Here is an 11,093-nt window from a genome sequence, read left to right as displayed (position 1 = left end):
CCCACCACAATTGTGTTAGTGATTATTTGGTTTTTCATGTCCCTTAATATTTGTTCTGTATAGTTGGGGACCTATTTGGTGCATATATGCTTGTCATCTCTTCCTCTTGGATTGTTCCCTTTACAAGGATGTAGTGACCTTTGTCTCTCTTAATTAGGTTTAGTTTGAAATTTACTTTGTCTGTAAACAAGATATCTACCACTGCTCTTTTCCAGGTTCCTGTTGGATGGAAAACTGTTTTCCATCCTTTTCTTTCAGTCTATTAGTTTCTTTTTGAACTAGGTGTGTTTCTTGTATACAGCATATTGTTGGATTTTGCTTCTTAATCCATTCTGCCAGTCTATTTTATTGTTGTTGTTGTTGTTTGGTACCAGGGATTGAGCACAGGTCCTTGCACTTGAGAGGCAAGCAGTGGAACCACTGAGCTACAGCCCTGGACCCCAGGCTATTTCTTTTGATCGGTGAATTGAGGCCATTAACATTGATGGTTATAACTCATAGGTATTGAATTATCATTGTCATGTTATTTTCTTGTTGTTGGTTCTTTTTTATTTTTCTCCCTCTCCCTTTAATTTCTTTTTTTTTTCTTAAATTCTTTTATTGGTACATTTTAGTTTTACAATATGTTTACATTTATCACTGGATGCTTGTACCTATACATGATGTATCTTGGTTCTTATTTTTTCCCCATTACCTGTGCGCCCTTCATCCCTCCACTCTTCTCATTTACATAAGACTTGGTTTCCATTTTTTTTCTTTTTTCATAATTTTTCATTTCCATTCTTTCCTTTCCCCATCTCATCCAACGACCCCTAACCCTTTGGACCTTTTCCTATTTCAAAGTATCAATTATTAGTTATTAAACCTTTTAATCCTTATTTACACTCTCAGTTTCTCACACTATAGAAACTATTTGGTATTTACACATGTGTGTCTTATTCAATTCATTTAAGAGTATGTCCTCAATATGCATCCATTTAGCTATAAATGTCCCTAGTTTCTCGTTCTTTATGGCTGAGTAGTACTCCATTTTATAAAAAAAAAAACACATCTTCTTTATCCAGTTTCCAGTTGATGAGCACTTGGGCTGTTTCCAAGCTTTAGCTATTACAAACTGTGCCGCTATAAACATGGGTGCACATATATCTCTGTGGTATGATTCTTTTAATTCTTTTGGGAAAATATCTAGCAGGGGAATAGCTGGGTCAAATGGGACCTCCAGCCCAAGTTCTTTGCGGTATCTCCACACTGATTTCCATAGTGGTTGCACCAGTCTGCACTCCCACCAATAATGAAGGGTTCCATTCTCTCCACACCCCTGCCAGCATTTATTATTGATTGATTTCTTGATAGCAGCCACTCTTTTGGGGGTGAGGTGGAATCTCAGTGTTGTTTTCATCTGCATCTCTTGAAAGACCAGTGATGTTGAACATTTTTTCATATGTTTCTTTGCTGCTTTTACTTCTTTGTCTGAGAAATGTCTGTTCATTTCAGATGCTCATTTTTGAATTGGGTCTTTGAATTTGTGGGGTCTGATTTTTTCAAGTTCTTTATATATTCTAGATAGAATATTCCTTTGTCTTAGTTACAGCTGCTAAAAATTTTTTCCCACTTTGTTGGTTCTCTGTTAGCTCTGTTGGTGGTTTCTCTTGCAGTGCAGAAAGAAGCTTTTAAATAAGATGAAATTCCACTTGTTGATTTGTTCTGCTAGTTTCCATGTTATTGAGGTTTTGTTCATAAAGTCTTTTCCTATGCCAATATCTTCCAGAGTTCTACCTAACTTATCTTCCAGCAAGTTTAGTGTTTCTGTCTTAATATTTAGATCTTTAATCCACTTCAATCTTAGTTTAGTGCATGGTGATAGATATGGGTCTAGTTTTAATCTCTGATGGGTTGAAATCCAGTTTTTCCAACACCATTTACTAAATAGACTATCTCTTCTCCAATGAAGGTGGTTGGCTCCTTTGTCAAAGATGAGATGGCTGAGTATGTCTGAAGTTGTTTCTGCGTCTTCTAATCTATTCCACTGATCCTTGGGTCCATTTCTTTGCCAGTACCATGTGGTTTTTATCACAGTAGCTTTGTAGTATAGCTTCAAGTTGGAGATTGTGATACCCCCAGCCATGTCTCTGTTGCCCAGAATTGCTTTAGCTATTCTAGGTCTCTTCTGTTTCCAAATGAATTTTTGGATTGTTTTCTCTAGTTCTGTGAAGTATATTGTTGGAATTTCAATCAGCATTGCATTAAACCTATATAGTAGTTTTGGAAATATGGCCATTTTCACTATGTTGGTTCTTCCTACCCAGGAACAAGGCATATCTTTCCATTTTCTTATATCCTCCTTGATCTCCCTTTTTAGGGTGCTGTAGTTTCCAGTGTAGAGGTCTTTTGCTTCCTTTGTTTGATGCCTAGATATTTCATTTTTTTGGATGCTATTGTAAAAGGAATTGTTTCCCGAATTTCTGTCTCAGCAAGTCTACTGTTTGTGTATAAGTAGGCTATTGTATTATGAGTGTTGACCTTATATCCAGCTACTCTACTGAATCTGTCAATTAAGTCTAGAAGTCTTTTGATGGAGTTTTTGGGTCTTCTATGTAAAGTATCATATCATCAGCAAATAATGACAGTTTAACTTCTTCTTTTCCTATCTTTATTCCTTTTATGTCTTCCTCTTTTCTAATTAGTGTGGCTAATGTTTCCAAAACTATATTGAACAGAAGTGGTGATGGTGGGCATCCTTGTCTTGTTCCTGATTTTAGCATGAAACTTATCAGTTTTTGACCATTTATTATGATATTGGCTGTTGGTTTTTCATAGATAGCCTTAATCAGGTTGAGATAAAGTCCTTCTATTCCAATTTTCTGTAGGGTTTTTATCATTAACGGGTGTTGGATTTTGTTGAATGCTTTTCTGCATCTATTGAGATGATAATATGGTTTTTGTCCTTGACTCTGTTAATATAGTGTATTACATTTATTGATTTATGAATATTGAGCCATCCTTGCATCCCTGGGATAAATCCAACTTGGTCAGGGTGTATGATCTTCTTGATGACCCTCCGTATTCTGTTTGCCAGTATCTTGTTGAGGATTGTTGCATCTCTGTTCATTAGGGAGATTGGCCTGTAGTTCTCTTTTTTGGTTGGGTCTTTCCCTGGTTTTGCAATCAAAGTAGCACTTGCTTCCAGGAATGAATTTGGAAGTCTTGCTTCCCTTTCAATTTCCTTGATGAATTTAAAGAGTAATGGCATTAGTTCTTCTTTAAATGTCTTGTAGAATTCAGCAGTGAAGCCATCAGGACCTGGGCTTTCCTTTGTTGGTAAATATTTTATTACATTGTCAATTTCACTCATTGTAATTGCGATGTTTAGAATTTCTACATGTTCTTCATTTAACTTCAGCAAATCATATGTATCTAGGAATCTGTCCATTTCTTCTGTGTTTTCCATTTTATTAGAGTATAGGTTCTTTAAGTAGGTATTGATGATACTCTGGATTTCTGCTGGGTCTGTTGTGACTGCTCCTTTTTCATTCTTTATTGCATGGATTTGAGACTTTTCTTTCCTTTTTTTGATAAGGTTGGCTAAAGGTTTATTGATTTTATTTATTCTTTAAAAAAATCAACTCTTTGATTCATTAATTTTTTGTACCATTCTCTTAGCCTCCATTGCATTGATTTCTGCTCTGATCTTTATAATTTCCTCTCTTGTGTGAGCTTTGGGTTTGTTATTCTCTTCTTTTTCTACTAGTTTGAGGTTCTGCATTAGGTTATTTATCTGAGTTTTCTCTATTTTCCTAACATGGGCATTCACTGCTATGAATTTCCCTCATAGAACTGCTTTCATTGTGTCCCATAGATTCCTGTATGTTGTACTGGCTTTATAATTTACTTGTAGAAACTGTTTAATTTCTTCTGTAATTTCCTCTATGACCCATTGGTTGTCCAGGAGGGTGTTATTCAATTTGCATGTGTTTGTAGGAGTTTTGCATATTCTCATGTTACTGATCTCCAATTTTATTGCACTATGGTCTGATAATATACAGAGGTAATTTCAATGCTTTTACACCAACTTAGACATGTTCTATGAGCTAGCATGTGGTCTATTTTGGAGAATGTCCCATATGCAGCTGATTTTGAGGGGTGGAAGATTCTGTAAATATCTATTAACTCCATTTGTTCAATAGCTTGGTTCAGTTCTTGAATTTCATTGTTAATTTATTGTCTAGATGACCTCTCTATTTGTGATAGTGGGGTATTGAAGTCCCCCACTACAACTCTATTATTGCTTATTTGATTTTCCATGTCCATTAATAATTGTTTTGTATAGTTGGGGGCATTCATATTTGGTGCCTATATATTTAGGATTGTCCTCTCTTCCTCTTGGAATATTCCCTTCACAAGGATGTAGTGACCATCTTTGTCTCACTTAATTAGTTTTAGTTTGAAATCTACTTTGTCTGCAAATAAGATTGCTACCTCTGCTTTTTTCTGGGTTCCTGTCACGTGGAGAGCCATTTTCCATCCTTTTACTTTCAGTCTATGAATTTCTTTTTGGTTATCTGTGTTTCTTGTATACAGCATATTGTTGGATTTTGCTTCTTAATTCATTCTGTCAGTCTACTTCTTTTGATTGGTGAACTGAGGCCATTAACATTGACAGTTTTAATTGATAGATATTGACTCACCCTTGTCATGATGTTTTACTGTTGTTGGCTCTTTCTTTTTTTTTTTTTTGTATTAAATTCTTTTATTGGTACATTGTAAGTATACAGCACAATTACATTTCTCATTGGGAATTGTACCTTTACATAATGCATCTTGGTTCTTATTTTTTCCCCATGCCTAGCCCTCCCTTCACACCCTCCACCCTTCCCTATTTACAAAGACTTTATTTCCATTTTTTATATTTCTCATCATTTTTCCTTTCCCTTCTTTCCTTTCCCCTGCCCCTCCCACTACCCCTACCCCTTTGGACCTTTTCTTCCTATTTTACATTATCGATTATTCATTCTAATCATTGGTACATTTTAGGTATAGAATATAATGAAATTCACCATTGGAAATTTGCACCTTTACATATTCTCTCTTGGTTCTTATTTTTCACCCTTGCCCAGCCCTCCCTTCAACCCCTCCATTCCTCCCTATTTACAAAGATTTTGTTCCTATTTTTCCATTTTCTCATATTAATTCCATTCCCTTCTTTCCTTTCCCCTAGCCCTCCCACTTCCTTCCCCTTTGCCCCTTTTCTTCCTATTTCACATGACCGATTATACATTTAGTCCTTATTTACACTTTCAGTTTCTCACACCAGAGAAACTATTCAATATTTACACATGTGTGTCCTATTTATTTCACTTAAGAGAATTGCCTCAATGTGCATCCACTTAGCTATAAATGTCTCTAATTTCTCATTTTTTATGGCTGAGTAGTACTCCATTTTAGAAAAAAAACCACATTTTCTTTATCCAGTCTCCAGTTGATGGGCATTTGGGCTGCTTCCAAGTTTTAGCTATTACAAACTGCACTGCTATGATGATGGGAATATATCACTGTGGTATGATTCTTTTAATTCTTTGCGGAAGATCCCCAGCAGTGGAATAGTGAGGTCAAATGGGACTTCCAGTCCTAGTTCTTTGAGGTATCTCCATACTGATTTCCACAGTGCTTGCACCAGTCTACACTACCACTAGCAGTGGAGCAGGGTTCCTCTTTCCCCACAGCCCCACCAGCATTTGTTATTGGTTGATTTCATGATAGCAGCCATTCTTTCTGGAGTGAAGTGGAATCTCAGCATTGTTTTCATTTGCATCTCTTGAATGACCAGTGATGTTGAACATTTTGTCATGTATTTATTTGCTATTTCTACTTCTTTATCTGAGAAATTTCTGATCATTTCAGCTGCCCATTTTTGGATTGGGTCTTTAAATTTAGGAGGTCTGATCTTTTTAAGTTCTCTATAGATTCGAAATAGTAGACCTTTGTCTGAGGAAAAGCAGGTGAAGATTTTTTCCCACATTGTGGGTTGTCTCTTCACACTGCTGGTGGTTTCTCTTGCTGTGCAGAAGCCTTTTAATAAGAAGAGATCCCATTTGTTGATTGTTTGTGCTAGTTCATGGGCAACTGAGGTTTGGTTCATAAAATCTTTTCCTACACCGATGTCTCCAAGGGTTCTACCTAACCTCTGTTCCAACTGGTTCAGAGTTTCTATTTTAATATTTAGATCTTTAATCCATTTTGATTTTAGTTTAGTGCATGGTGAGAGATACAGGTCTAGTTTTAATCTTTGGCAAGTTGAAGCCCAATTTTTCCAGCACCATTTATTAAAGAGGCTATCTTTCCTCCAGTGAGGGTGTTTGGCTCCTTTATCAAAGATCAGATGGCTAAGTGTGTCTGGCCTTGTTTCTGCATCTTCTAATCTGTTCCCCTGGTCCTCAAATCTGTTTCTTTGTCAGTACCATGCTGTTTTTATCACAGTAACTTTGTAGTATAGTTGCAGGTTGGGGATTGTGATATCCCCTGCCATGTCTCTGTTACCTAGAATTGCTTTTGCTATTCTGGGTCACTTCTTGCTCCAAATGAATTTTTGGATTGTTTTCTCGAGGTCTATGAAGTATGCTGCTGGGATCTCAATGGGAATTGCATTAAATCTATGTAGCAGTTTTGGAAGTATGGCCATTTTCACTAATTAATCCTTCCTACCCAAGAGAAGGGGATGTCTGTCCATTTTCTGATATCATCTTCAATCTCTCTTTTCAGAGAGCCATAGTTTTCAGAGAAGAGGTCTTTGATTTCTTTCATAAGGATGATTCCTAGATACTTCAGTTTTTTGGATGCTATTGTGAAAGGAATTATTTGCCCTATTTCTCTCTCAGTGAGTCTGTCATTGGTGTAGAGGAAAGCTATTGATTTTTGTGTGTTGACCTTGTAACCAGCTACTTGACTGAATTTATTTATTAAGTCTAGAAGACTTTTGGTGGAGTTCTTGGGGTCTTCTATATAGAGTATCATGTCATCTGCAAATAATGACAATTTGACTTCTTCATTACCTATCTTTATTCCTTTTATTTCTTTCTCTTGTCTAATTGCTGTGGCTAATGCTTCCAGAACTATATTGAACAAGAGTGGTGATAGTGGACATCCTTGTCTTGTTCCTGATTTGAGTGTGAAGGATTTCAGTTTTTGACCATTTAGTATGATATTGGCTGTTGGTTTTTCATAGATGGCTTCTATCAGTTTGAGGTAGAGACCATCTATTCCAATTTTTTGTAGGATTTTTATCATAAATGCATGTTGGATTTTGTCAAATGCTTTTTCTGCATCTATGGAGATAATCATATGGTTTTTGTCCTTGGCTCTATTGATATAGCATATTACATTGACTGATTTGCATATATTAAACCATCCCTGCATCCCTGGGATGAATCCCCCTTGATCAGGGTGTATGATCTTCTTGATGATCTTCTGCATTCTGTTTGCCATTATCTTATTACGGATTTTTGCATCTATGTTCATTAGTGAGATCGGCCTGTAGTTCTCTTTTTTGGTTGGGTCTTTCTCTGCTTTGGGGATCAAGGTGATGCTTGCTTCCAGGAATGAATTTGGGAGTATTGCTTCCCTTTCAATTTCATTGAAGAGTTTTAATAGTAGTGACAGCAGTTCCTCTCTAAATGTCTTGTAGAATTCAACAGTGAAGACATCAGGGCCCGAGCTTTTCTTAGTTGATAAGTTTTTAATTACATTTTCAGTTTTATTGGTTGATATTGGGTTGTTCAGAATTTTTAGGTCTTCTTCGTTTAACTTTGGTAATTCATATGTATCTAGGAATCTGTCCATTTCTTCTGTGTTGTCCATCTTATTGGCATATAGGTTCTGGAAGTAGGTATTGATGATCCTCTGGATTTCTGCTGGGTCTGCTGTAATTTCACCCTTTTCACTCCTAGTTGCATGGATTTGGGCCTTTTCTTTCCTTTTTCTGACAAGGTTGGCTAAAGGTTTGTCAATTTTGTTGATTCTTTCGAAGAACCAACTCTTGGCCTCATTGATGTTTTGTATCATTCTCTTAGTCTCCATTGCATTGATTTCTCCTCTGATCTTTATAATTTCCTTCCTTGTATGAGCTTTGGGGTTGTCCTGCTCTTCTTTTTCTAGAAGCTTGAGGTTCAGCATCAGGTTGTTTAATTGTGCTCATTCTGTTTTCCTAATATGCATATTCACTGCTATGAATGTCCCTCGTAAGACAGCTTTCATTGTGTCCCATAGATTCCGATATGTTGTAATGTCATTGTCATTTAATTGAAGGAACTGTCTGATTTCTTCTTTAATTTCCTCTGTGAGCCATTGGTTATTCAGAAGTGTGTTGTTCAATTTCCATGTGTTTATGAAATTTTTCCAGTTTCTTTTGCTATGGATCTCCAATTTCATCGCACTATGGTCTGATAATATACAGGGCATAACTTCAATTCCTTTGCAGTTACTTAAACATGTTCTATGTGTGAGCATGTCGTCTATTTTGGAGAATGACCCATGTGCAGCTGAGAAGAATGTGTATTCTGATTTTGTGGGTGGAAGACTCTGTAAACATCTGTTAAGTTCATTTGTTCAAGAGTTTGATTGAGTTCTAGTATTTCATTACTTATTTTTAGTCTAGTTGATCTATCTATTTGTGACAGTGGGGTGTTGAGGTCCCCCACTACAATTGTATTAGTGCATATATGACTTTTCATGTCCATTAGTATTTGTTTTATGTAGTTGGGTGCACTAGTGTTTTGTGCATATATATTTATGATTGCCATCTCTTCCTCTTGGATTCTTCCCTTTACAAGGATGTAGTGTCCTTCTTCATCTCTTGTAATCAGTGTTGGTTTGAAATGTACTTGATCTGCCAAGAGGATAGCTATTCCTGCTTTTTTTCGGGTTCCTGTCACAGGCAGTATTGTTTTCCACCCTTTAAATTTCAGTCTATGAGTTTCCTTTTGAATGAAGTGTGTTTCTTGTATGCAGCATATTGTTGGATTTTGCTTCTTGACCCATTCTGCCAGTCTATTTCTTTTGATTGGTGAATTGAGACCATTAACACTGATGATTATAACTGAAACATATTAACTTGTCATTGCCATGACTTTTTCTTTTTGTTGGGTTCTCCCCCTTTACATTTAATTTCTTGTCATGCCAGATGGGTTCATTCTGCTTTGCTTCCTGGGGTTGTGATCCTCCATGTCTGTTCCTAGGATATTGTGTAAAATTCTTTGGCATGCTGGTTTGGTATTCACGGAGTTCCTAAGGTGCTCTTTGTCATGAAAGTATCTCATTTCTCTGTCAATTTTGAAAGATAGTTTTGCAGGGTACATCAATCTGGGTTGGAGGCTGTTTTCCTTTAGGGCTTGGAATATGACACTCCAAGCTCTTCTTGCCTTGATGGTTTGTGTTGAGAAGTCTGGTGTGATTCTGATGGGCTTTCCTTTGTATGTAATTTGTTTCTTTTCTCTGACTGCTTGGAGAACTTTGTTCTTCTGTTGTGTATCTGGAATCTTAACAATTATATGTCTATGTGTAGATTTTTTTTGATCAAGGCTCTTTGGAGTCCTATATGCCTCACTTATCTGTATGTCAAGCTCTGTTCCCCTGCTTGGGAAGTTTTCTGTCATTATTTCTGTGAAGAGATTTTTTATGTCATCTGCACTCTCTCCTGTTTCTTCATTGCACCCAATCAGTCTTATGTTATTCTTCTTTGCATCACCTAGCAGCTGCTGGATTGATTTCTCATATTCTCTTATAATTTTGAAGCAATTTTTCTTTTCCTGGTCACTAATTGCAATCTTATCTTCTATATCTGAAATTCTGTCCTCACATTGGCTCATTCTGCTGTGTAGACTTTCAATGGAGTTTTTCATGTCCTGGAAATCTACTTGCATCTGTACTATGGTTTCCATTTGTTTCTTATATTGCGATTCTATCATGTTCCTGAGCTCCTCTGTAGATTTATTAATCATGTCTTGCAGTAGGGGCACAATTTCTCCTGTTATCTGAGAAATTATTTCTGATTTCCCTTTTTCCAGATCCCCTTTTGTTGCCAGTTCAGTGTGTCCTGGTGGCTGAGTATCAGAGTGTTCCATTTCATTTCCCTTTGGGGTTGCTGTAGGTGATCTGAAAGTCTGGTTTTGAGACTTATTTATGTGTTTTCTCATTTCAACTGGGCCAGGGGGCTGTTAGCGCCTGCACAGATTACCTCCTCTGAGCTGGGTGAGGTGGGCCAGGGAATGGGAGCAGCGGTAGGGATGGTGATCCAAAAGCTCTTTCCTGTGGGCTGGGAGCAGCGGGAGGGATGGTCGCCAGGAAGCCCCTTCCTCTGAACCAGGAACAGTGGGATGGCAGCTCAGAAGCCCCTCCCTCTGGGTCACGAGTGGTGGGATGCTGGCCTGGAAGCCCCTTCCTCTGGTCCAGGAGCAGCAGGACAGAAGGTGGCACAGAAGCACTTTCCTCTGGGCTGGGAGCAGTGGGAGGGATGGTGACCAGGAAGCCCCATCCTCTTGGTCAGGAGCACTGGGACCACGGCTCAGGAGCCCCTACCTCTGGGTTGGGAATAGCAGGACTTAGTACCTTGTTCTGGTGGTCTGGTGTCCTCTGCATCTTTGTAGTGTGGAACCAGGTGACTACCTGTCTGCAGCGGGGTGATTTGGTGTCTTCCGCATGACTCAGGATGCTCTTTCATTTTTTTATTTTTCCCTCTTTCCTTTTAGTTTCTTACCTTGTCTGGTGGCTTCCCTCTGTTGAGCTTCATGGAGTTTTGACCTTCATTGTCTTTTTCTAGGATATTGGTTAGAATTTTTGGAGTGCCAGTCTAGTGTTCATGAAATTTCTCAGGTGTTCTTTGTCATGAAAGTATCTAATTTCCTCATCAATTTTGAAAGATAATTTTGCAGGATACAACAGTCTAGGTTGGACGTTATTTTCTTTAAGGGCTCAAAATACTTGACTCCAGGCTGTCCTTGAGTTTAGAGTTTGTGTTGAGAAGTGTGCTGTGATTCTGATGGACTTTCCTTTATAGGTGATTCATTTCTTTTCTCTAACTGCCTGTAGAATTTTGTACTTCTGTT

Source organism: Heterocephalus glaber, unplaced genomic scaffold, assembly GCF_053883595.1.
Source record: "Heterocephalus glaber isolate CG9 unplaced genomic scaffold, H.glaber_assembly_v1.0 deba00000347, whole genome shotgun sequence".
In the NCBI taxonomy this organism is placed as follows: Eukaryota; Metazoa; Chordata; class Mammalia; order Rodentia; family Bathyergidae; genus Heterocephalus; species Heterocephalus glaber.
This window is presented reverse-complemented; position numbering follows the sequence as displayed.